At 41.4% G+C, this 27,388-nt stretch overlaps 3 long non-coding RNA genes and 1 other non-coding gene across 5 annotated transcripts in view; 2 read left to right on the plus strand and 2 right to left on the minus strand.

Moving 5' to 3' along the window:
• Positions 1 to 10,666, plus strand: part of LOC143686161 (uncharacterized) — a 229,126-nt gene extending 218,460 nt beyond the window's left edge. For both annotated transcript variants that reach the window (XR_013176940.1, XR_013176941.1), the window contains one exon: positions 10,531 to 10,666. This is a non-coding gene — a long non-coding RNA (uncharacterized LOC143686161). The remainder of the gene's footprint in view (positions 1 to 10,530) is intronic.
• On the minus strand, positions 1,773 to 15,887 carry LOC143686162 (uncharacterized). Its single transcript, XR_013176942.1, has 3 exons — positions 15,346 to 15,887; positions 2,629 to 2,863; positions 1,773 to 2,287 (listed from the first exon to the last, which is right to left on the minus strand). It is a non-coding gene; the product is annotated as an uncharacterized LOC143686162 (long non-coding RNA).
• Positions 13,197 to 14,641, plus strand: LOC143686160 (uncharacterized). Its single transcript, XR_013176939.1, has 3 exons — positions 13,197 to 13,246; positions 13,622 to 13,761; positions 14,497 to 14,641. It is a non-coding gene; the product is annotated as an uncharacterized LOC143686160 (long non-coding RNA).
• Positions 15,888 to 22,836: 6,949 nt separating the features above from the next.
• LOC143689188 (U6 spliceosomal RNA) lies at positions 22,837 to 22,942 on the minus strand. Its single transcript, XR_013178650.1, has one exon. It is a non-coding gene; the product is annotated as a U6 spliceosomal RNA (small nuclear RNA).
• Between the last annotated feature and the right edge of the window lie 4,446 nt (positions 22,943 to 27,388).

The raw sequence follows: 27,388 nt of genomic DNA on the forward strand, positions 1-27,388 counted from the left end.
CCCTGGCAAATAAGTAATACTTTTTTTCTTGCCATCCCAATATTTATCCATATTAAATAAATCAAATTAGGTCATGGAAAATTATTCAGGGGTCTACAGTTTACTAATATATCTAAATCTTCATTCATGAGTGATACTGATCTATAAAATTTAGGCAGAAATGGGAAATTATCACAACCAGTCTTATAAAATAAAATAAGTTTAAAACATGACAATGCACACATATGTTTGAATTATTTGAAAAACAAAGTGTAGAACAGGAGTAAACAATGTTGTCATTTTCAACCAGTTTACTCAGTTTTAAATTCTGACTCTGCCTCTATTTAGATGGTCTTCTACATTTTCAGTAGCTAATTTCTACCTTAAAGAGAATAATAGCAGTTCATAACTCATATGTGTAATCATAAGAGTGTACAATGCATTTTAAGTGCTATAGAAAAGAAGGAAACAGAGAATTTGGTGAATACCCAAACAAAAGAAAATGGGATTAAATAATTAATTATCAGTGGGAAATTATATTAAGTGGTGAAATTTGTTATTTCATTTTCCATGACAAATGTAGTCCAAAACTCTTGTTTTCAGGCAGAATCCTTCATTTGTGAATGTGAATATGGAGCCCTAGAAAATGACAAATTGGCCTCCACAAAATTCAAAGTAACAGCACTCTTCTTATTGCAGACAGTCTTTGGAATTCTGGGGGATTTCATACTCAGACTATTTTATCTTCCTCTATTTCGGTAGATGTAGGTCAAGGTGAACAGATTTGATTCTCAGGCACCTGAATGATAGCTAACTCCTGGGTAATTCTCTTTAGAGGAATTCTGCAAACAATGGCAGCACTTAAATTGAAACAATCCCACAATGGTTTTGGGTGCAAATTTCTTCATTATGTTCACAGAGTGTCCTGGGGTGAGTCCATTGGCACCACCTGCCTATTGAGAAACTTCCAGGTCATCCCAATCAGCCTTATAAACTCCAGGTGGAAAGAGATTAAATTAAAAGCCCTAAAGTAAATGCGTCTCTCAAATATCCTCTGCTGAATATTGCACATACCTGTCAATATCACTTTTCCTATTTATATAGCTGGCAACTGGAGTAACAAAAACAGCACAGAGAAAATGATTTTGGATACTTCTCTACTCCATGACAAATTTGTAAAACCTCTCTATGCCACACTGTTATCCCTCCATGATGTATGTTTGAGACTCATGACCTGGATTAGCAATTCCATGGTTTCCATCTTGTACAGGCACGGATATGTCCAACACATTCATAGGAATGATCTCTCCCTCAGACCCTCCCCTTAGTACAAAGCCATCCAAAGCAACTTTGTCCTGGTGATCACCTTTGTATTTTTTATATGTTCTCCCACATCAGCCATTCTTCTTTACTCTATTTTTAAAACACAATTTGTAGCTGGCAAACAAGCTCTAGTTGCTGCATGTTTCCTACCAGTTATCCCCTTTATTATCATGAGCCATGACTCTACTGTATCTAGGTTCTGCTCTGCCTTCTCTGGAGGGAGTATAATCCCCTCATCTCATCACAAAAATATAAACTGTCCATTTTATATAATTTTTAGTTCAGTCATTGATAAACTCTTTGTTCACAGGCTCTTAATCAAGTCTCAGTGCAGAGAGACAGCTTCATTCATCACAAAATGAACATTTTTACCAGTGACAGATAGTAAATAGTAGTAGAAATAATAAATTAAATCTGACATATATTATGTAATTATTTTTATAATTGAATTTAATTGTTTCAGTGGAAATGTTCAGCATTCAGGCAATACTAAGGCAGTTAGTTATGAAATATTGTGGAAATGTAGAATTAACTTTGAGTGTATAAATTTCAATTAGAGATATTAAATCCATTAAATGTTTTACTGAGCTTGGAATTTTAAGAACAGTTCCATAAGGTGAGAATATTATCTGGGATGGTCCTTTCAGAAACTGGAAAAAGACTTGGCATTGGCCTGATCTGAAATATGAGTGGCCTGTGGTGAAACTAGAGAAAATGTGTAATTTTTTAATGAAAGAATTGGGGCCAGGCTCTAAATTTTGTTTCTTGCATTTTAAGAAAAATGCAATCATACTGTGCTGAATACTGTACTCCCAAATTTCATGTCTACCCAGAACCTATGAATGTGACCCTATTTTAAAAAGTTCTTTGCAGATATAATGAATTTATTATGTAATCATGCTGGATGAGGGTGTACTGTAATCCAATGACTTGTGCCTTTATAAGAAGAGAGGAATTGCACCCATGGACACACAAGGAGACTGTCCTGTGAAAAGAAGGCAGGGGTTGGAGTGATGTATGAACAAACAAGGAAGACCAAGAATTGTCCACAACTACCAGAAGCCATGAAGGGACATGGAAGAATTCTTACTTAGTGCTTCCCCATTAAGCATTATGCCTTAATTTCAGACTTCTGTAGCTCACAGGTTTGGCAGGATGGTGGTCAATAGGAGGAAGGAGGGAGATGGATGTTGGGATGATGGAGGAATATAGACTAGACTAGAGGTCAGTAAGTCATTCCCCCATTCATTAATTTCTTCTTTTACATTCAACTCATGATTCATGGATCAAGTTTAATTTCAGCTCACAGGGGAAAAATATGCTTACCTAAAATAGTCCTGAAAACTCCTTGAAGTACACAGGCAGTAGAGGGCCAAAATATGATTTGAACAAAACTTGTCCTCATCTTTATCTTTTCTCTCAGGGTACTAGGTTTAGGGAGTGATCACCACAGTTCAGCAGAAGAGGCTGTTTACTGATACTTGATTCTCTGTGATGCAAAAGGGGCCAAGTTGTGCTCTACTTTTTCTGCCTACGTTATGAAGAATTTTGCACCCTGAACCTACAACAATGAAAATCAATTTATTTATAGAGTGTACATCCAAAATGTATTTTATGCTTTATTAATAAAATGAAATGTAACAAGGCAATTTGAAACTTTTCCGTAATGTATCTGGCATTCATTACTTAAATCATCAAAATTTTCTTAAGTTTGTTTCTGTCAATGAAAAGTGAATATTCTACTGTCTTACTGATGATTTGAAATACCTATAATATTATCATATTTCAGTACTTAGATAAATATCTAGGGACTCTGTATTCTGCTTCATTAAACTCTGGGTGCATTATGTCATGACTACCCTCACTTTTTATATTTCAGTAAAATAGTTAAGACACCTGGTATTGTGAATTACTCACAGTGCTACATTTCTTCAAATTTTTCATACCAAATTCTGACTCTTATTTTGTGCTTCCTAATGGATGTGAAGAACAATATCCATTTGACATCATTAGGCTTCTCATCATGTGCTTGGATGGCATTTAACTATTGTGAAATGTTCAAGTACTTTACCAATATCTCAGTGGGCTTCCTGTTTTATTCTTGAACTGTAAGAGTTCTTTATATATTTTGATAAAAATCCTTTTCCATATATATATATATATATATATATTATGAACAAATTTTATGAATCTGTGCCTATTTGGAAAATGAGTTGTCTCTTCAGAGGGTGAAGGACTTCTTCAATATTGTGGAAACAGAAACACAGAGGGTAGATAACAGAACTGAAATTTACATAGAAGTGAGAAAACATTGGTACCAGCTTTCTTCCTTTCTGCTAATATTCATTAGCTGGCCATGATATCTGACAACCTATGTTAAAATAGTTAACATAATGTTTCCATTCAAGAACTTATGATTTAGTCATTGAAAACACAGATATGTAGCTTAAAATGAGCTTTTGCACTTAAACACTTACTATTCTCAGGCCATTTTAGGATTAAATTAATATATTCAATGTACCTGGACCCTATCCTGATATGGTGAGAACTCTCTAATTTAGCTCTTATGTGGTCCTCTGCATAATGATTAAGGACATCAACTCATTATTAGGCCTGCAGTGTTTGAGGCCCAGTTTTAACTCACAGTAGCTGTATAGATTTGGACAAGTTTCATCAGCACCTTCATTAGCAAAATTAGAAGCACAGACATGCTTGTAATAGAGGCCTGTATTTTTTTTTTTTTTGCTTTTTAAACTTTGTTATTCTTGAAATTATTTGTGGATAGTAATAAATATTTTAAAATAAACATATAGAGTAAATGTATCCAGGTATTACATTTGGCTCTACTAGACTAGAGGACCTTTCTCTTATTCTGGGCTCCCTGTGTTTCAATTGTTCAAATGAATGAAACAGATAGGTTGAGTTAGATTTTGCACTACAGTAAATTTCAGTTCCACATCAAATAAACCTTTCTTCATTTGGCCTCAAAGAGTATATGTCATTCTAAATTATAGACATTGTCTTACTCAACTCTGTCTTCTAATTACTTTAACCCCAACCTGATTAACTTTGTTTCTCTCTCTCTCTCTCTCTCTCTCTCTCTCTCTCTCTCTATATATATATATATATATATATATAGTTGTTATATATATATATATATATATAGTTGTTTTATATATATATATATATAAACCTCTTGATATCTAGATATTATCACTCTGGAGTAAATGTATCTGATATAAAAGCTTACAATCTAGGCCCCTGTTTTCTTGTAAACATTTTCTAAAGGAGACCATACCATTATTTTTTATTGTTTCTGGCTTATTTTGCCTCACCAAATGTCCCACATGTTCATTCACATTGTTGCTTTCCTCACAATATTGTTCCTTTTTTGTAGTAGCACAACATCCATTCATAAGTATGGACAATCATTTACCAATCTACTTCTCAGTCAGTGCTTCCTTCAACTATATGCATTCAATAGGCATTATGTATAGTGCCCAAAGTCCACAGTCCATCAGCACTCTTAATTTTGGATAATTTCATTGTTCCCAAGAGAAAGTAAATGAATAAACACACCCTCACTGAATAGGAAATCTAAACCTCCTCTTAACTCTTGTCTCTCCCCCCATTATTTACCTCTGCCATTGCTGAGATAGTGCTGATATTTTCCTTTTAAACATAGCCCATTGCATGCAATAGTAGTTTCCCCCCTGTACTCTAGACTTAAACACTCTTTGTACATGAATCATAACTTTGAAGTAGTTCTTGCAAGAACCAATTTATATTTCTAGTGTTAACCAGTGGGACATGTAGGTTTATACAATCCCTTTCAATCTTGTTCATCTTCACTATGTTAATATTATGTGTAGACCCACTAGAGAACCACTTTCACTTCTATCTATTCCCTTACATTAGAGTTCAACCTCATTAGCTAACCATTCACCCATCTCTAGCTCCTATGTATCTCTATGTCTCCTGTATTCTGTATTATAATATACATCCTAGAGAACATTCAGCAGGTAATCAAAAAGTATTGGCAAAGTGCCTTGTAAGGATGGGACAAAATATATGGAACTATTAAACTTTATCATCAGGAAATCCCCTGTTATTGAATGAATCTACAGGGACACCCAAATCAAGAGGTCATGCCCTTGATCTTGAGGCCTACTTTGGGAAGCTAATGTATGTAGCAGAGAAGCTTAGCTTACCTATAGGTTTACCTAAGAGTTACTTCTGAAGGACTTCTCTTGTTGCTTAGATGTGATCTCACTCTCTCTAAGCCCAACTCTGCAAGTGAAATCATTGCCCCCCCCCCCCTACATGGGACTTGAGATCCAGGGGTGGAAGTCTGCCTGGCAACATGGGAGATTACTCCCAGAGATGAATCCAGCACTGGCACCATTAGATCAACAATTCCATCCTGACCAAAAGGGGGAAAAGAATGGCAACTAATAAAGTAGCAGTGGCTGAGAGAGTCCTCAAATCTTTCTTGAAGCTACAGGTCCAGATATGAAATCAAAACCCTACCTATGTGACAACCTGAAACACATAGATTGGGTCAATGGTCTAATCTCATTACCTAACCTCCAGCCAGTTTTCTTCCATATATCCATCCAGATCTGTCAGAATCCCTCAAAGCACATAATTCCCCAGCAGGGCATTTAGAAACTTGACTTCAGGCTCACCTATAATCTCAAGCCTGTCCACATTACAACTGGAGCAAAAGAGGCAACCATGTGACCAGAAAGACACCTGCCCTTGTGTCTTATACTCACTTCCAGCCTCTGATACAGACTTTACCTGAATCACATCCAAGCCTGCAGAGTCCCTTTACCATCCAGCCATGTTCCAAGCCAGACCCTCAGAAATGTTTTCAGAAAATTGGCCAAATGGCTCATGGAACTCCACTTCCAAAATATAACTTTCATTCATTTCTTCTGAAAACCTATACTTTCTGGTCAGAGTCCTCAGACCTCAGAGGTGCATGACAGACATTGTCACTGTCCCAGTGAATGAAGGGAAAGATTCAGGAAGCAGCTATGGCTTATTCCCCAATTTGGTGCATGTGCAAATGTTGGATATCGATATACTATTGTGTTTAGGCAAACAGGCACTACAAATATTAATTACATAAAATTAAGTTGTATGCAAAATGGAACTGGCATATAAAGAAGTTTGCAATTGAAAATATTATAATAAATCAAGTCAATATGCTGGCAAAAATATTAAACTGTAATGATATTTGTGCATAGTTGATGTGCAATGAATGACTTTTCAGGAAGTCTAGGTGAGGGAACCACCTACCTCTTAAGCATTTCTGTATCCTGAGAAGAGTTTTTGATTCTGTAGTTGCAACAATTAATGGAATATCCTCTTAACTTTGAACCTTTTGGTCATTAAAATTCACCTTAAAATTGTGCTTTTAAATTTATTTCAATGATAATAAACTTCTCCCAAATATGTATTGTACAGGAGTTTTACACTTCCAGATTAATGAAAACTGAGAGTTTGCTATAAACAGAACTTTCCTACAAGTAATGCTAAAGAGAGGTCTTTGGATTGAAAAGAAAAGACACTACACAGTAGATCAAGGCAGCATAAAGTAATATCTCTCCCAAGGGTAGCATTGTTGTTAATTATGAATGCCACTATTATTATCTTTTTCATTTATAACTCCACTCTTTAATTCTTAGGTGACTGTTGCAGATTGCTAAAGTTGCCAGAATGCAATGTACCAGAAATGAGGTGACTTTAATTGTGGAAATTTATTAGCTTACCTATTTAGTTATAAGACCATGAAAATCTCCAAATTAAGGTATCAACAACTGATACTTTCTCTAAAGAAAGGCTGCCAGTGTCTGGGACATGTCTGTTGCAATGGAAGGCACATAGCTGGTTTCTGCTGTACATTTTCTCCTGGGTTGAGCTTCTCCTGGCTTCAATGGGTTTCTCTCTGAGCAATTGTGGGTCCTCTTTTATCTCTCTAAGTTCTCTTTGGGGCTTTCCTCTGGGTGTTTCTGTGTCTTTTATCCCCTCATAAAGGGCCACAGTAAGTGATTAGGACCTGCCTTGAATTGGGTGGGTCACGTCTCAATTGAAACAATCTAATCAAAACATCCCACCAAAAATTGGTCCCCATCACAGGAAAGGAATAAAAGATTGTTGTCTTCTCTGGGTTATATAGCAGCTTCAAACCAGCACAATGCCAAAAGATACAAGTGTATAAAAAGTAATGAAACTATGGATCTAGATGCCCAATGTATAAAGAAGTGATTTTGATAAGAACCACATAAATATGGAGAGCAGAATGAAGAAGAAATGTAGTTTATATATGTCATTGCATTTAAGTTGCTATCAAATCAGATGAGATCATTACAGATTTCGGATGCTAAATTTAAATTTATTTTATATGTAAACACATAAAAATAATGAAATAAGTATCCCATAATGGTTCACTACAGAAGATCTAATTACAAAAGTAAGGTAAAATGGTATAAGACTTAACCAGCTAAGAAAATGTCAGAAAAAAATTTTGCATTATCACTAATTACTTCATGTTTAAATGGATTAAATCTCTAGTCAAAATGCAGAAATTTTCAGAATTTGATAAATTTGATAAATCATGGCCCAATCATACACTGTTTGTTAAATTTAAAGATATCAGTAGGTTGTATGCGAGTGGGAATAATGCTCTAATCAAATAGTAATCAAAAGAGAATTGGAATGGCTATAATGATGTCATACAAAATACACATTTGTCAAAAAATTTTATATATTGATAAAATATAGCTAGATAGATAAAATGATAAATTTGAAAAGAAGATAAAATAACTATAAATATATATATAGAGAGAGAGAGACCCAAAATATATGAAGCAAATACTGACAGATTTCTATGGAGACATAGGACAATTTAAATAAATACTAGTCATTTCAATACATCACTTTCAATAAGGGAGGAAACCTCTAAACAGAAAATGAATAATAAAGTAGAATACTTGGGTAATATGGTAACCCATTAGAAAAACAGGCATATCCATAATGCCTCAGTCAATATCAGCAGAGTGCATTTTGACTCTACTTTGTCTCAGGATGAAGAATCAGGAATAATTTTCTGAGACAGATGATGTGTGAGGTTACAAAATAAGTCTCAATATATTTTAAAAGATTGAAATCATATGAAGATTATATTCTGAAAATGATGTATTGTAGCTAAAAATCAACATGAAAAAGAGAACTGAAAAATTCATATATACATGAAAATTAAACAATACATTCAAACTACACAGGTCAAGAAAGAAATTGCATGCCCATTTATGTTGAAATTTTTTTACTTTAAAATATCATGTCCAGTTTTGTGATATAGTAAATTTGTTTTGCTCTAGAGAGTAAAGAATGTTAACTTGATATATTTTGAAACATGTTTCTTAAAGGTTAAACATGATTTTCAAATGTAACTTGTATTTTACTCTTGCTATGGCCAAATATTCAAAGTGTTTTTCATAGTTTCTGATATTTTCAGAAAAATTTAAATAAATTTGTTCCCTAATGAAAATAAACAGAAAGAAATTAAGCATAATTAGAATATCATCAAATCTGAATGAAAATATAGCACACCAAAAGTACAGCAAAGGCAATGCTGAGAGAGGTAGTAATATTTCTAAATGTTTATAATAAAAAAGAGAAAATATCTCTAATCATGGACATGGAAGAACAATAAAATAAAAGGAAAGCAAACTCGAAATGAAGATAAATTCAAGAAAAATAAAAAAACAGAGAATCAGCAAAAACAAAATGTTTTATTTGAAAAGATCAATATAATTGCCAAACCTTTAGATAGACAAAAAGAAAAAGAGAAAGGAAACAGGCAAATAACTAAAATCTGACTTCACAGACTAAAAAAAATTATTACAAACAAGTTTATGCCAAGAAATTAGATTACCTAGATGAAATTTAAAATAAAAATCCCAGAAAGAAACTAATTAACTAAAATGAATGGAGAAGAAATAGAAGTCTTCAATAGGACAATAAAAAGTAAAGAGATCGAACCTGTAATTAAAAGCCTCCTAATAAAAAAGGTCTACCAGTGAGGGGTATGCTGGTGAATAGTACCAAGCATTCAAAGAATTAACAGCAATCTTGCTTAAACTCTTCCAGATTATTGAAAATGAGGAGAAACATCCTAATTAATTCTAAACTAAACTAAACTCTTCCAGAATATTGAAAATGAGGGAAAACTTCCTAATAAAGTCAGCCTCTGCTTAATACCAAATCAAGATAAAGATATCACAATAAAAGAAAATGACCTACCACTATCCCTTTAAATATAGAATGAAAATCACCAAAAAATACTAGCAAACCATATGCAACAGAATATTTAAAGGATTATAAACTGTAATCAAGAGGGAATCATCCTGGCGAGGAAAGCAAGGGTGGTTCAACATATGAAATTCAGTTGTCTCATGCCACATTAATAGAATATAGGGGGAAAATTACATGATCACCTCAATTGACTCAGAAATGCATTTTTCAAAATAAAACACCGTTCTTCATGGACACAAAATAAAAGAAGGAAGTTTCTTTAAAATAATAAAGACAATATATTAAAAATGTACAGCTAACATCATACTTGATTGAAGACTGAAAGCTTTCTCCACATTGTAATGGAAATTCTAGCCAGGGCACTAAGGAAAAATAATGAACTGTGGCATCCAAATAGGAAGTGAAAAAATAAACTTTCTTCTCTCTGCAGATTCCAGTGATCCTATATGTATATATAAAAAAGCACTGCAATAATGCTACTAGAGATAACAAATGAATTCAAAAACTGGCAAGATATAAGGCCATCAAACAAAAAGCAGAGGTGTTGCCATGCACCAGTAATGAACAATCTAAACAGAAAATCAAGCAAACAATGCATTTAATATAGCATTTGAAAGGAAAAAATTTAGGAATAAATTTAACATAGAATATACACACTTGTGTCCAGACAACTATAAAATTTTCTTTAAGAAATTAAAGAAGAGTTGAATAAATGAAATGACATTCCACATACATGGACTGGAAGCCAACATTTGTTATGTTGTCAATTCTATCTACAGAAATTGTCAGGGTGGCCAAAGATTAATGCAAATTGTGTATTTTGAAATTATATTGGGGAATGACAGGGATGGATCAGGGATACTGTATATATGTTTTATCATTTTTCTTTTTGTGTTCTTATAGGGTGATGCAGCAGTCTGAGCAATGATTATTGTGATAAATATTCAACTATGGAATGATATTAACCGCCATTGCTTGTACACCAGGCATGGAGTGTATGTGTTTAAGAGTCACCAAAAATATTAAAAAGCGAATAAAGAAAAAGGACGGTGCATATATCCAGTTTCAATTGCGAAGCTCTCAGTTTCCCCATCCTGCACACTGAGACACAGGCGTGGCAACTTTTTCCTCATTTGTTTCCCCACTAGGCAGTCATTGAAAAATATCCTGTCAAAACATCATCACACGCAAAAAATACAGATAGAAATGAGCAAACCATTACAACACACGGATTTCCAAAGCAGACTCCCATCCAAATACTGGCCCTGCACGACCCTGTTTAGCTTCTGAGATCAAACGAGATGGGGACATTTCCTCCGTAAGGTCCCGCTACCAGTAACTCCGAGAACCTGCACTGTCAAGGGCTGCGCTGATGCGTCAATTGGGACACTCCTTGCAGCCCACCGCTGTTCGGCCCCTGGAGGTCCCTGGGCCCTTCCCCCACCCTTCACACCCCACTTGCTTGCCGCTGCCTGTGTCCTCCCGCATTTCCCAAACCCCTCTCCAAAACCGGCACCACCCCCCACCGGTCGTACGGTCCAGACTGTAGGTGCGCAACTGCTCCGGGCTCTGCCTGGCAAAGCCCACTGTCTGCCCTGTCCGCCCTAGTCCCTGACCGCCAGTGGCCTGGCAGGAGCACGCCAGGTCAGGCCAGGCGGTGGGAAAGAGGAGGCCTGAGGCATGCTTGACTACGCAACAAAAGCATGTTTTCTGTGCCAAGTTCCTCATCTCACCACTGTCCACTGTCTTCTGATTCGTCTGGTCCCTCCCATTTCGTCCAACCACCCCACCCATCCTCCATTACCTGCAACTGCGCCGCTCCTGCAGGTGGGCCACCTGGGCTGGGTGAACCACCTAACGGGTGCCACACTCTGACTACGGGCCTCGCAGGCGCCTCATATGGCACTCTAGTCTTGGGTACGGAAAGTCCCAGCTGGCACCCTGTGGCACATTTAAGCAACATACAGTCGTGAGGTGCGCGTCCGGTTCGCCCTGACGTCTTGGGCGAAATTGACGCTCTGATCCCCTCCGCTCTGGCTTGAAACCACCATATTTATGTTTTGTTTATTTTTCTTTTTGCGTCTTCTTCTAGGTTGATGCAGCAGTCTGAGTAATGATCACAGTGATCAATATTCAACAATGGAATGACATTATCTGCCATTTGTTGTACACCGGGCACAGAGTGTGTGTGTGAAGAGTCATCAAAAATATTAAAAAGTGAAAAAAAAAAAGAAAACGAGACAGGACGGTGCATATATCCGGTTTCAACTGCAAAGCTCTCAGTGTCCCTAGCCTGCACACTGACACACAGGTGTGGCAACTTTTTTCTCATTTGATTCCCCACTAGGCAGTCATTGAAATATATCCTGTCAAAACATCATCACACGCAAAAAATACAGATAGAAATGAGCAAACCATTACAACACGCAGAATACCAAAGCAGACTCCCATCCAAATACTGACCATGCATGACCCTGTTTAGCTTCTGAGATCAAACGAGATGGGGACGTTTCCTATGTAAGGTTCTATTAAAGGCAGGCTCAAGAAATTGCACTCGTGAGGCAGCGCTGATGTATCATCTTGGGACACTCCCCGTAGCCCAGTGCTGTTCAGTCCCGGACGGCCCAGCCCCCTTCCCCAACCCTGCACACCCCAACTGCCCACTGCTGCCTGGGTCCGACTGCATTTCACAAACCCCTCTCTGAAAATGGCACTGCCCCCTACCGGCCGATCGGTCCAGCCTGCGGCTGCACAACTGCTCTGGGTGTCCTGTTCGCCCAGGTCCCTGCCGGCAGACGTAGTAGCAGGAGCAAGACAGGTCAGGCCAGGTGAGGGGAGGGAGGAGGCCTGAGGCATACTTGGCCACCCATCAAAAGGCATGTTTTCTGCTCCCAGCTCCATGCTTCACTGCTGTCCCCTGCCCTCTCATCCGTACGGCCGCTCCCATCTCGTCCAGCAACCCCACCCATCCTCTGCTACCTGCCACCATGCCATTCCTGCTACTGGACCACATTGGCTGGGTACACCACCTGCCAGGTGCAAGACTCTGGATTCGGAGCTCACAGGTGCCTCATACAGCACACTGGTCTTGGTGTTGTAAGGTCACACCTGGCACGCTGCGGCACATTCAAGCAACATACAGTTGTTGTGAAGTATGCGTCTGGTTTACCCAGCTGTCTGGGAGAAATGGGGGCTGTGATCCCCTCCACTGTTGCTGGAAACCACAGGCAGGGCCCAAGATGGGGTCTAGAGTGTTGGGCCCTCAGAGGCAGGAAAGGGATATGCTTGGAGCTGGCCATGGGGACCGGGTCTGGCCATGCCAGAAGCCGGGAGATCATATGAAAAGGTGGGGCTCCGGGAACTGCCCTGGATTCCCAGAATGAGGGTGCCTCCACCTGCACAGCAGCCACCAACACTGTTGCTGTGGCCAGGGATGGTTGGTTAGCAGGGTCTCCCGCACAGCACCACCTCATGTGGACCCCACCCTTAGACCCACTGTGACCAGTGTTTGTGATGCAGCGGCTACAGGCCCTGTGTTTGCAGCCATGAGAAGGTTGCATGTTGTGCCTCACAGTGTAAGCACCCCACAAGCCCATGCCCTCTTGCTCCCTGCCCCCAGGTGAGTGAGTCATAGGGATTACCTTGTTGTCCAGGTATCATTCAATCAGGCAGTGGGTTGTTCAGCTTCTGGGTGTGATGAGACCCTGTGATGCCTGACTATGAATGTCTGTCTGTTTCCCAGCTTCCAATTTTGGTTTGCTTCAGTGTAGACAGGGTTCACTAAGGGGCTCAATGCACCAGATGCATGAGGCACAGAGCTGAAGGTTCCAAAGGAAGTCGTCAGGGAGGTGCCAAGACACAAAGCATCTGGGAAAAGGCACTATTCTGGTAGATGTTTTGGGTGATGTATTTCCAAATTTAGTGGACCGACTGGCTGTTCACAATGAGTTCATGGAATCCTCAACTCAGTGTAAGATCTTGTTAATTGGTCCAGGTCACTGTGATGCCTTGATATATCCCTGAAGAATTTGAGCAGTGAAGAAACAAATGTTCAGAGGTCCCCTTGGGGACTGGAGTGAAAGAGGAAACATTCAATATCACCATTTGGAGACGATCTGAAATTCTCCAAAGCAGGTAAGAATGGCGACATCTTTGATCAAATGCTGAATGTTGGCATTCCTCCCTAAGAACCTAATTCCTGAAATGGATAGACCAAGCATCCTTAAAGTTAGTCTGAAGGTCCCCACATTGATCATCTTTTCTTGTTCAGATGTGCCCTGTCCTCTCTAGGCCAAGTCAGCAGGTCAATGGCTACCCTCCACCCACACGGCACATGATTCCCAGCTTTGCAAATATGCCTGGAAACAGGGGACTCTGCTCCTGGCATGAGCCAGTACTCAGCATCAAGGGACTGAGAAAGCCTGCTTGACAAAAATTGCCCGAGAGTGCTGAGACAAAGAAAGGTTCAGTGGCAGAGGGATTCAAAGAGAGATCAGGTGTTATCCTGGAGGTGATTCTTATGCACTGTATGGGACTCCACTGAGAGTTTATGGCATAATGGGCTTGCTGGAGGGAATCACCTGGTACAGTTTGGAGATGTTCTGTTAGCCTTGATTCTGGAAGATGACTGCCAAAAGATTGAACCTTCAATATGTGACTGTGGGATTGTGAAAACCTACTTTCCCTTACTCCTTTTATCCAAGCTATGAGATGTGAGCAAAAAAAAAAAGTGGACGAAATAAATGAATGGCAGGGTGGACAAAGATTAATGCAAATTGTGTATTTGGAAATTATACTGGTGAATGACAGGGATGGATCAGGGATATCCTGTGTATGTTTGTTTATTTTTCTTTTTGCACCTTCTCCTAGAGTGATGCAGCCATTTGAGAAATGATCATGGTGATCAATATTCAACAATGTAATAATATTACATTACAGGCACAGATTGTATGCATGTGAAAATACACCAGGCCCGGATTGTATGTGTGTGAAAATACACCAAAAATATTATAAAGTGAAGAAAGATAAAAACAAAAAACAAGAGACAGGACGGTGCATATATCCAATTTCAATTCCAAAGCTGTCAGTTTCCCTAGCCTGCACACTGAGACACAGGTGTGGCAAGTTTTTCCTCATTTGATTCGCCACTAGGCAGTGATTGAAATATATCCTGTCAAAACATCATCACACGTGAAAAATACAAATAGAAATGAACAAACCCCTACAACACCCGGAATACCAAAGCAGGCTCCCATCCATATACTGACCACGCACGACCCTGTTTCGCTCCTGGAATCAAACGAGATGGGGACATTTCCTACGCAAGGTCCGGCTACCAGTAGCTCCAAGAATCTGCACTGGCGAAGGCTGCGCTGATGCATCATCTTGGGACACTCCGCGCAGCTCTGCGCTGTTCGGACCCGAATGGCCCCATGCCCCTTCCCCCACACCGCACACCCCAGTTGCCCGCAGGTGCCTGCATCCTCCTGCATTACCCCAAACCCTCTCTGCAACCGTCACCGCTCCCTACTGGCTGGTCGGTTCACTCTGCGGCTGCACAAGTGCTCTGGACCCTCCTTGTCAAAGCCCACCGCCTGCCCTGTCCACACAGTTCCCTGCCGGCCGGTGGACTGGTAGGTGCGCGACAGGTCAGGCCAGGGGAGGGGAAGGACGAGTCCTGAGACATGCTTGACCACACATCAGAAGGCATGTTTTCACCTCCAAACACCTTGCTTCATCGCCTGCCCTTGTCCGCTGATCTGTCTGGCCCCTCCCGTCGCGTCCAGCCCCCCCACCAATCCTCTGCTACCTGTGACCGCTTGTTTCCTGCCACTGGACCACGTGGGCTGGGTGCACCAACTGCTGGGTGCCAGACCCCTGCTTCGGACCTCACAGGCACCTCACACAGAACGCTAGTCTTGGGGTCGGAAAGTCCGACCTGGCACGCTGTGGCGCATTCAAGCAGCATACAGTCGTTGAGAGTTGCGCATCTGGTTCACCGAGCCATCTGGGCGAAATCAGGTCTCCGATACCCTCCGCTTTGGGTGGAAACCACAACCAGGGTCCGAGATGGGGGTAAGAGGATCGGGCCCTGAGGGGCACGAGAGAGACGGCATTGGAGCTGGCCAGGGGATTGGTTCTCGCCAAGCCAGAAGGCCCAGGATCGTTTGGAAAGTCGGGACTCCGAAGCCTGCCTCAATTCCCGGAGACGCGGGCGCCTCCGCCTGCACCGTGGCAGCCCACACTGCTGCTGTGGCCAGAGACGGTTGGTGGGCGGGGTCTCTCAGCACCACCACGCACGGGCCCTGCCCTCTGGCCCACTCTGATCAGCGTTTGTGACGCAGAGGCTGCAGCCCCTGTATTTGCGGCCACGACAGGGGTTCGTGTTGCCCCCTACTGTGCAAGCCCCTCGCAAGCCCAAGCCCTCTAGCGCCCCACCCCCAGTTCTGTGAGGTGTATGGATTGACTTGCCGGTCAGGCGGCATTCGATCACGCAGTGGGTCGGTCGGCTTCTGGGTGGGATGGGACCACGGGATGCTCTCTATGACTGTCTGTCAGTTTCCCAGACTCCAATTTTGGATTGCTTCAGTGTACACGGGGTTCGCGAAGGGGCTCAATGCACCAGATGCACTGGGCATGGAGCTGAGTGTTCCAAAGGAAGGCGTCAGGGAGGCTCGAAGAGACAAAACGCCTGGGAAAGACGCTATTGAGGCAGATATTTTGGGCAATGGACTTCCGAATTTCAATTTATTGGACCGACTGACTGTCCATCGTCAGTTCACAGAATTCTCAATTTGGTGTGAGATCATGTTAGTTGGTCCAAGTCAGTGTGATGCCTTGATATATCCCTGAATAATATGAGCAGTGAAGAAACAAATGTTCTGAGGTCCCTTGGGGACTGGGGTGAAAGAGGAAACGTTCAACATCTCCATTTGGAGACCATCTGAAATTCACCCATGCAGTTGAGAATGGTGACATCTTTGACAGCATCCTTAAAGTTCGTCCTGAGAGTACCCCCATTGATCACCTTTTGTTGCTCAGATGTGTACTGTCCTCTCTAAGCCATGTAGGCAGGTGAATGGTTACCCTCCCCCTATGTGGTACATGTTTCCCAGCTCTGTAAATCTGCCTGGAAACATGGGACACTACTCCTGGCATGAGCCAGGACTCAGCATCAAAGAATTGAGAAAGTCTGCTTCACCAACTAGCATGAGAGTGCTGAGACAAAGAAAGTTTCAGTGGCTGAGAGATTTCAAAGAGAGAGCAGGTGTTATTCTGGAGGTGATTCTTATGCACTATATGTGACTATGTGACTCCACTGTGCATTTATGGTGTAATGGGCTGGCTGGAGGGAATTACCTGGAACTGCTAGGAGATGTTCCCATATCCTTGATTCTGTAAGATGGCTGCCGAAAGATAGAACCTCAACTATGTGACTGTGGGAATGTGAAAATCTACTTTCCCTTGCTCCTTTTATCCAGGCTATGAGAGGTGAGTAATAAAAAAATGGACAAAGAATAAATGAACGGTAGGGTGAATGAAGATGAATACAAATTGTGCATTTGGAAATTATTGTGGTGAATGACAGGCATGGATCAGGGATACCATATATATGTGTTTTTATTTTTCTTTTTGTATCTTCTTCTATGGTGATGCAGCAGTCTGAGATGTGATCATGGTGATCAATAGTCAACAATGGAATGATATTATCTGCCACTGGTTGTACACCAGGCATGGAGTGTATGTGTGTGAAGATTCACCAAAAATATTAAAAAGTGAAAAAAAAGATAGAATGGTGCATATATCCAGTTTCATTTCAAAGCTCTCAGTTTCCCCATCTTGCACACTGAGACACAGGTGTGGCAAATTTTTCCTCATTTGATTCTGCACTAGGCAGTCATTGAAATATATCCTGTCAAATCATCATCACACACAAAAAAATACAAATAGAAATGAACAAACCACCACCACACCCTGAATACCAAAGCAGACTCCCATCCAAATACTGACCATGCACAACCCTGTTTAGCTTCTCAGATCAAATGAGATGGTGACATTTCCTATGCAAGTTCCTGCTACCGGTTGCTCCAAGAACCTGCACTGGTGAGGGCTCTGCAGATGTGTCACCTTGGGACACTCTCCACTGCCCAGTGCTGTTCAGCCCCAAGATGGCTCCACACCCCTCCCCACCCTGCTCACCCCACTTGCCCACAGCTGCCTGAGTTCTCCTGCCTTTCCCAAACCCCTGGCCAAAATTGGGACCGAACCATACTGGCTGGCCAGCCCAGCCTGCAAACATGGGACACTGTTTCTCTGGGCCCTCCCTAGCAAAGCCTGCCAGCTGCCCTGTATGCACAGCTCCTGGCCGGACAGTGGACTGGCAGTAGTGCACTAGGTCAGTCTAGGTGAGGGGAAGAAAGAGGCCTGAGGCATGCTCGATCACCCAACAAAAGTCATGTTCTCTGTTCCCAGTAATTCCCCCCAGCCAGCCCATTACACAATAAAAGCACAGTGGAGTCCATATAGTTTATAAGAATCACATCCAGGATAACACATGATCTCTCTATGAAATCTCTCGGCTGCTAAACCTTTCTTTGTCTCAGCACTCTTGTGGTCTTTTGGTCAAGCAGGCTTTCTTATCCCTTGATGCTGAGTCCTGGCTCATGCAAGAGTAGTGTCCCAGGTTTCCACACAGATTTGCACAACTGCAAAACATGTCCCGCTTGGAGGAACGGTTGCATTCACCTGCTAACTTGGCCTAGAGAGGACAGGGCACATCTGAACAACAAAAGATGACCAATGTGGGGGACTCTCAGGACTAGCTTTAAGGATGCTTGGTCTATCCATTTCAGGAATTAGGTCTTTAGGGAGAATGCCAAGATTGAGTATTTGGTCAATGATGTCACCGTTCTCCTCTGCTTGGGAGAATTTCAGATCAGCTCCAAATGCAGATGTTGAATGTTTCCCCTTTCACCCAGTCCTCAAGGGGACCTCGGAACATTTGTTTCTTCACTACTCAAATTATTCAAGTATATATCAAGGCATCGCACTGACCTTGACCAACTAACAAGATCTCACACAGAATTGAGGATTCTGTGAACTCATGGTGGACACCCAGTCGGTCCACTAAATTGAAATCCGGAAATCCATTGCCCAAAACATCTGCTACAATAGCACCTTTTCCCAGGCGTTTTGTGTCTTGGTGCCTCTCTGACGCCTTTCTTTGGAACCCTCAGCTTCATGCCCGGTGAATCTGGTACATTGAGCCCCTTTCCAAACCCTGTGTACATGGAAGCAAACCAAAATTGGAGCCTGGGAAACACAGTCATAGTGAGGTATCGCAGGGTCTCATCCCACCCAAAAGTCGACCAACCCACCATCAGATTGAACGCTGCCTGGCTGGTAAGGTGATCCATAGGCCTCAAAGAACTGGGGTTGTGGAGCCAGAGGGTGTGTTCTTGTGGGGTGATTGCATGGTGGTGGGCAACACGCACTCCTGTCATTGCCACAAGTGAAGAGGCTGCAGCCTCTGTGTCACAAATGCAGGGCACAGTGGCTCAGAGGGAAGGGCCCACGCGAGGTGGTGCTGTGCGGGAGACCCTGCCCCCAACCAACCCTAGTCCCAGCAGCAGTGTTGGCGGTGATGGTGCAGGCAGAGGGGCCTGCACTCTGGGAATCCGAGGCAGATCCCGGAGCACCACCTTTCCAAATGATCAGGATGTCTGTCATGGTAAGAACCAATCCCCATGGCCAGCTCCAAGGACATCTTTCTTCTGACCCCGAGGGCCCAACCCTCTTGCCCCCATCTCGGGTCCTGAATGATATTTCCAGCCACAGCGGAGGGGATCAGACACTCGATTTTTCCTAGACAGCTGGGCAAACTGGACGCACACCTCACAACCACTGTATGTTGCTTGAATGCACCACAGCGTGCCAGGTGGAACCTCCCTACCCCAAGACAAGTGTGCTATATGAGGCGCCTGCGAGGTCCAAAGCCAGAGTTTGGCACCCAGCAGGTGGTGGACCCAACCCAGGCGGTCCAATGACAGGAACAGCGCGGTCACATGTAGTGGAGGATGGGTGGGGTGCCTGGATGAGATGGGAGGGGCCAGAAGGATCAGAGGGCCAGGGAAGACAGCGAGTTGAGGAGCTTGAAGCAGAAAACATGCCTTTTGTTGGGTGGTCAAGCATACCTCTGGCCTCCTCCTTCCCCTCGCCTGACCTGACCTGGCGGGCTCCTGCCAGTCCACCAGCCAGCAGGTACCTGGGCGAACAGGGCAGCCAGTGGGCTTTGCTAGGGAGTGTCTGGAGCCGCTGTGCAGCCTCAGGCGGAACCGGCCTCCCGGTAGGGGGTGGTGCGGGTTTCGGAGAGGCGTTTGGGAAATGCAGGAGAACCCAGGCAGCGGTGGGTATGTGGAGTGTACATGGAGTGGGGGGTAAGGGGCGCAGGGTCATCCCGGGCCGAACAGCGCTGGTCTGTGGGAAGTGTCCCAAGATGACGCATCAATGCAACCTTCGCCAGCACTGGTTCTTGGAGCTATCAGTAGCAGAACCTTGCAGAGAAAATGTCTCCATCTCGTTTGAACTCAGAAGCTAGACAGGGTCATGCGTGGTCAGTATTTGGATGGGAGTCTGCTTTGGAATTCTGGGTGTTGTAGTGGTTTGTTCATTTCTATTTGCATTTTTTGCATGTGATGATGTTTTGACAGGATATATTTCAATGACTGCCTAGTGGGGAACAAAATGGGGAAATAGTTGCCACACAGTCTCAGTGTGCAGGATGGGGAAACTGAGAGCTTTGGAATTGAAACTGGATATATGCAGCATTCTGTCTTTTGTTCTTTTTTTTCACTTTTTAGCATTTTTGATGAATCTGCACACACGTACACTCCGTCCCCGGTGTGCACCCAATGGCAGATAATATCATTCCATTGTTGAGTATTGATCACCCTGATCATTTCTCAGACCACTGCATCACCCTCAAAGAAGACACAAAAAGAGAAATAATAAAACATACATACCATACCCCTGATCCACCATGTCGTTCACCACTCTAATTTTCAAATACACAATTTACATTCATCTTTGTCCACCATACCATACATTTATTCTTTGCCCACCTTTTTTTACTCACCTCTCATAGCCTGGATAAAAGGAGCAAGGGAAAGTAGGTTTTCACAATCCCACAGTCACATGGTAAAAGTTATATCTTTAGGTAATTGTCTTCAGGAATCAACGCTACTGGAGTGTCACCAAACAGTTCTGGGTAATTCTCTCCAGCCAGCCCATTATGCCATAGGCACACAGTGGAATTCCTTACAGTGCATAAGAATCACCTCCAGGATAACACCTGATCTCTCTTTGAAATCTCTCAGCCACTGAACCTTTCTTTCTCTCAGCACTCTCTTGCTCTTTTGGTCAAGCAGGCTTTCGCCATCCCTTGATGCTGAGTCTTGGACCATGCCAACGTAGTGTCACATGTTTCCAGGCAGATTTGCACAGCTGGGAAACATGTCCCACATGGGGATGGGTAGCCATCTACCTGCTGAATTGGCTTAGAGAGGACAGGCCACATCTGAGCAGCAAAAGATGATCTATGGGGGTGACTCTCAGGACTAATTGTGTGGATGTTGGTCTTTCCATTTCAGGAATATGGTTCTTAGGGACGAATGCCAAGATTGAGTACTTGGCAGAAAGATGTTGCCATTTTCACCTGCTTGTGACAATTTTAAATAGTCTCCAAATGGGGATGTGGATTTTCTCTTTCACCCCAGTCCCCAAAGGAACCTCTGAACATTTGCTTCTTTACTGCTCAAATTATTCAGGGATATATCAAGGCATCACACTGACCTGGACCAACAAACAAGATCTCACACCGAGTTGAGGATTCTGTGAACTCACGCTGAACAGCCAGTCGGTCCACTAAATTGAAATTCAGAAATCCATTGCCCAAAACATCTGCTTCAATAGCACCTTTTCCCAGGCCCTTTGTTTTTTGGTGCCTCTCTGACACCTTTCTTTGGAACCCTCTGCTCTGTGCCCGGTGCAAGTTGTACATTGAGTCCCTACGTGAACCCTGTGTACATGGAAGCAAGCGATCATTGGCACCTGTAAAGAGACAGACAGTCGTGGTGAGGCATCCCAGGATCCCATCCCACCCAGCAGCCGACAGACCCACCACCTAATTTAACGCCTCCTGGCCTGCAAGGTGATCCATATGGCTCACAGGACTGGGGGTGATGAGCGAGAGGGCATGTGCTTGTTAGCTGCTTGCACTATGAGGGGCAACATATGCCCCTGTCGTGGCCGCAAATGCAGGGGCTGCCACCTCTACATCTCAAACGCGGGTCACAGTGGATCAGAGTGCGGAGCCTGTAGGAGGTGGAGTTGTGTAGGAGACCCCCGCCCACCGGCCGTCCCTGGCCGCAGCAGCAATGTTGCCGGCGGCAGTGCAGGCTCCGGAGTCCGTCTTTCCAGATGATCCCGGCCTTCTTGCATGGCGAGACCCGTTCCCAGTAGCCAGCTCCAAGGGCATCTCTCTCCTGCCCCTGAAGACCCGACCCTCTAAGCCCCTTCTTGGCCCTAGCTGCAGTTTCCAGCCAGTGCACGGGGGATCACAGCCCGGATTTGGCCCAGGTGGCTGGGAGTACCCGACACGCTCCTTCCAAGGACTGTGTGTTGTGTGAATGCCCCACACTGTGCAAGGTTTGTTATCTTCTATTTCTTCCTGAGTCCGTGTAGCTTCTTCGTGTGTTTTCCAGAATTTTCCCATTTTCGATAAGTTGTCTAGTTTGTTGCCATATAGTTGTTCATATTATCTCTTATAATTTCTTTTATTTCTTCAGGGTCTGTGGTTATGCACCCCTTCTTATTTCTGATTATGTTTATTTCAACGTCTCTCTTTTTTTCTTTTTCTTTGTCACTCTTGCTAGTGGCCCACTAATTTTATTTATTTCCTGTAAGAACTAAGCTGTGGATTTATTGATTGTTGTATATTCCGGGTGAATTGACTTTTTAATTAGTATACGGTATCCTTCTTTGTTGTCTATCCTTATTATGTTGTCTTTACATTTAGCGTCTATTTTGTCCAGTATTACTATAGCTACTACTGCTTTCTTTTAGTTCTTTTCCATGCTTTCACCTTTGATCCTTGTGTCTAGGTTGAGTCTCTTGTAAGCAGCTTATAGCTGGACTGTAATTCTTTTTCTTTTTAATATGAAATGCTTCACGAATTTGCATGTCATCCTTGTGCGGAGCCATGCTAATCTTCTCTGTATCATTCCAATTTTAGTATATGTGCTGCTGAAGTGAGCACTGGACTGTAGTTCTTAATCCATTTTGCCAATCAGAATCTTTTCATTCATAAACTTCATCCTTTAACATTCAAAATTATTACTGAAAATGCATTTCTTGAACCTGACATCTTATCTTTTTTATTTTATTTGTCAGGTCTATATATTCTTTTCCCTCTTTCTCTTTGTATTCTTTAAATTACCCTTGATGGTACTCTTCAGCTCTTTGCCTTTCTCCAGACCACCCTATTCTGTCTTATTTTTTTCAGCTAGAAGAAGTCCTTTTAGTATTTCTTCTATGGCCAGTCTCCTGTTGAAAATTTCTTTCAGAACTTCTTTGTGAAAACTTTAATCTTTCCCTCAGTTTTGAAGGACAATTTGGCTGGGTACAGATTTCTTGGCTGGAAGTTTTTCTCTTTCAGGATCTTGAATTTATCATACCTCTGCCTTCTCACCTCCATGGTGCTAGTTGAATAGTCTAAACTCAGTCTTACGTGGTGTTCTAGTTTGCTAGCTGTGAGAAGGCAATATGCCAGAAACAGAATGGCTTTAAAAGGAATTTAATAAGCTGCTAGTTTATAGTTCTAAGGCTGAGATAATGTCCTGATTTCAACAAGTCTATAGAAATGTTCAGTCAAAGGTATCCGGGGAATGATATCTTGGTTCAAGAAGGCCAATGAAGTTCAGGGTTTCTCTCTCAAGTAAGAAGGCACATGGCGAACACAGTCACAGTTTCTCTCTCAACTGGAAAGGCACATGGTGAGCAAGGCATCATCTACTAGCCTTCTCTTCAGGCTTCCTGTTCATGAAGCTCCCCAGGATGCATTTTCCTTCTTCATCTCCAAAGGTTGCTGGCTTGTGGGCTCTCTGCTTTTCGTGGCTACATCATTCTTCTCTGCTCTCTCTGAATCTCTTCCACTCTCCAAAATGTTTCCTTTTTTATAGGACTCCAGAAACTTATCAAGACCCACCCAAATGGGTGGAGACATGTCATCACCTAATCCAGTTTAACAACCACTTTTGATTAAATCACATCTCCAGGGAGATGATCTGATTATAGTTTCAAACATACAATATTGAATAGGGATTATTCTGCCTTTATGAAATGGAATTTAGATTAAAACATGGCTTTTCTAGGGGACATACATCCTTTCAAACCAGTGCATGTGGTTTCCTTTGCATGTTGTAGATTGTTTTTCTCTTGCTGTTTTCAGAATTTTCTGCTTCTCTTTGAAATTTGACAGACTGATTAGTATATGTTTTGGGGAAAGCCTATTTGGATTTATTCTGTTTGGAGTTTGTTGAACTTCTTTGACTTGATTATTTATGTCCTTTATAAGTGATTGGAAGTTTTCCCTATTGTAGCCTCAACTACCCTTCCTAGCCATTTACTTCTCTCTTCTCCTTCTGGGACACCAGTGATTCTTATATTTGTGTGACTTGTTTTGTCTTTCATTTCCCTGAAGTACCAATTCAAATTTTCCCATCTTTTTTGCCATTTCCTGCTTTGAGTGTTTGAAGTCAGTTATCCTGTCCTCTAGTTCACTTGTTATTTCTTCTACCTTTTCAAATCTGGTGTTTTGTGCCTTTAATATGTTTTTTATTTGGTCTACAGAATCTTTGATCATTGTGATATCTGCTATTTTTCTATTTATTCTTTCAAATTCCTCTGTATGCTCTTCTACTGCCTTCTTGATCTCCTTTATGTCATTGCTACCCCACCTATTTTATTAAGTAGAATTGTGTGAACATCTTTGATTCATTGTTCCAACATCTCTGTCTCCTCAGGTGTTTTAATTTGGTCATTAAGCAGGGCTATATTTATCTCCATTGTGATATGCTTAGTGATCTTTTGTTGCTTTCATTGCATACAAATATCTTAATTGATTTACTTGGGAGTTGATTTCTTTCAATAGTTTAAGGTCCTGTGTTTGTGAGATGAATGGGATCAGAATACAGGACAGGGTATAACAGTGCAGTGATTCATTTCAGGGCACTTATAGGTGCAATTTGGGGATGTTACACTGATGCTTGTGAATAAGGGTGCCCAGCAGCCAGGGAGGATGTAGAAATGCAGGTATACCTGTCTGGGGGGCATAACCCTGGTGTGTGCTGGTCAAGAGTTCAGTACCCTTTCTGTGTATGCATAGAGTTGGGGCAGCAGGTCAGTTTTAGGCCTGTGTGTGTTGGAGCATATGTGACTAGGCAGTTCAACTCAACACTTTTCTCAGAGCTGGGAGGGATGACTGAGGGCCGTGCACATGTGCTAGATTTGGACTTTCATAATCTGATGTTCCCAGAGGTGAAGGACATGATTTGGACCCGTGCACATGCACAGGTCTGGGAGTGCCATAAGTTGAAGTTCCCAGAGCTGAAATGCCTATTATTAGTGTATATAATCTCTGCAGCTTTTTGCATGTTGATCATATACCCTGCTACTTTTTGGTATTCATTTATTTGCTCTAGTGGTTTTGTTGTAGGCTTTCTGGGAATTCTCTACATAGGATCATGTCTCTGCAAGCAGTGAAAGTTTTACTTATTCCTTTTCATGTTGGATGTCTTTTATTTATTTTTTGCCCTGTTGCTTTGGCTAAAGCATAAAGTGAACTTTTGAATAACAATGGTGAGAGTGGACTTTCTCGTCTTGTTCCAGAAATTAGTGAGAAAGCTTTTTGTTTTACCATTGAGTATGATGTTATTTTTTGGTTTTTCACATATGCCATTTATCATGTTGAGGAATTTTACTTCTATTCCTATCTTTCATAATATTCTTTTCAAGAAAGGATACTGGCTTTGTCAAAGGCTCTTTCTGTATAAATTGAGATGATCATGTGGTTGTCTCCCTTCATCTTATTAATGTAGTGTGTTACAAAATTATTATTTAAATTCTTGCCCACCTGGGATTAAACCTACTTGATCATGATGTGCAATTATTTTAATGTGCCATTGTATTCAATTTTCTAGTATTTTGTTAAGGATCTTTACATTAATATTCATCAGAAAAATTGGTCTAAAATTTTTGCTTCTTTAGTACCTTTTGTATTTGGGTCATTGTGGCTTCATAGAATGAGTTAGGTAGTGTTCCCTCCTCTTCAATTTTTTGAAAGATTTGGAGCAAGATTTAAAAATTACTTTTTCTTGAGATGATTAGCAATATTCAGCTGTGAAGGCATCTCTTTCTGGGCTTTTCTTTCTTGGGAGGTTCTGATGACTATTTCAAAGTCTTTACTTGTGATTGTTTTTCTGTTTCTTCTAGAGTCAATGTAGGTTGTTTATATATTTCTAAGAAGTTATCTATTTCATCTAAGTTGTCCAGTTCACTGGCATACATTTCTTCATAGGATCTTCTATGATCCTTATTTTTTATGTCATGTCAGTACTAATGTTCACCCACTTGTTTCTGATTTTGTTCATTTGTATCTTCTTTCTTTATCAGTTTAGCTAAGGGTTTGTCAATTTATTTCATTTTCTCAAATAATCAAATTATGGGTTTGTTGATTCTATTGGCTTTTAATCTGAATTTCATTTATTTATGGTCTAATATTTGTTACGCCTTTCTGTTTGCTTTGGAGTTAATATCATAGTTTTTCTAATTCCTCCAGGTGTACAGTTGGGTCTTTGACTTTAGCTCTTTTTCTTTTTTAATGCAGGCATTTAGAGTAATCAAGTTGTCTCTCAGTATTGTCTTTTCTGCATCCCATAAGCTTTGATATGTTGTATTCTTGTTTTCATTCTCTCAAGACATTTACTGATTTCCTTTGCAATTTGTTCTTTGACCCATTGATAGTAAAAGAGCATGTTATTTAACTTCCATATATTTTTGTTTTTTTTATTTCTCTGCCTATACTCATTTCCAGCATTATTTCATTATGGTCAGAGAAGATGCTTTGTATAATTTCAATCTTTTAAAATTTATTGATACATGTTCTGGGACTAAACATGTGGTCTACCCTGAAGAATGATCCATGTGCCCTTAGGAAGAATCTATAGCCTTCTGCTTTATGGTACAACGTTCTGTACATATCTGTCAGGCCTGGTTCACTTATGATTTATTCATATTCTCTGTTTCATTATAGAAATTTTGCCTAGATTTTTTACCTAGATCTATTGAGGAGTATGTTTTATGGGAGTCTTGTACTATTACTGTAGAATTGTCTATTTCTCTGTTCAGTTTATCCAGTGTTTGCCTCATGTATTTTTTTGGTTCTGTGGTTAAAGGCATTTTCATGGTTGTTATTTCATTTTGATATACTTTCCCTTTTATTAATATACAATGTCCTTGTTTTACTCTTATATAAATGTTCCACATCCATTCAATATGGAAGGAATAGTCTCTTTACCAAAGAGTTATGGGAAAACTGAATATCCACATCCAAGAATGAAAGTGGACCCCAAACTTACATAATATGCAAGAAGTATCTAAAAATGGATGAAAGACAGCTAAAATTATAGAACCCTCTGAAGAAAAT

The sequence above is a fragment of the Tamandua tetradactyla genome, chromosome 6, assembly GCF_023851605.1.
Source record: "Tamandua tetradactyla isolate mTamTet1 chromosome 6, mTamTet1.pri, whole genome shotgun sequence".
Taxonomy (NCBI): domain Eukaryota; kingdom Metazoa; phylum Chordata; class Mammalia; order Pilosa; family Myrmecophagidae; genus Tamandua; species Tamandua tetradactyla.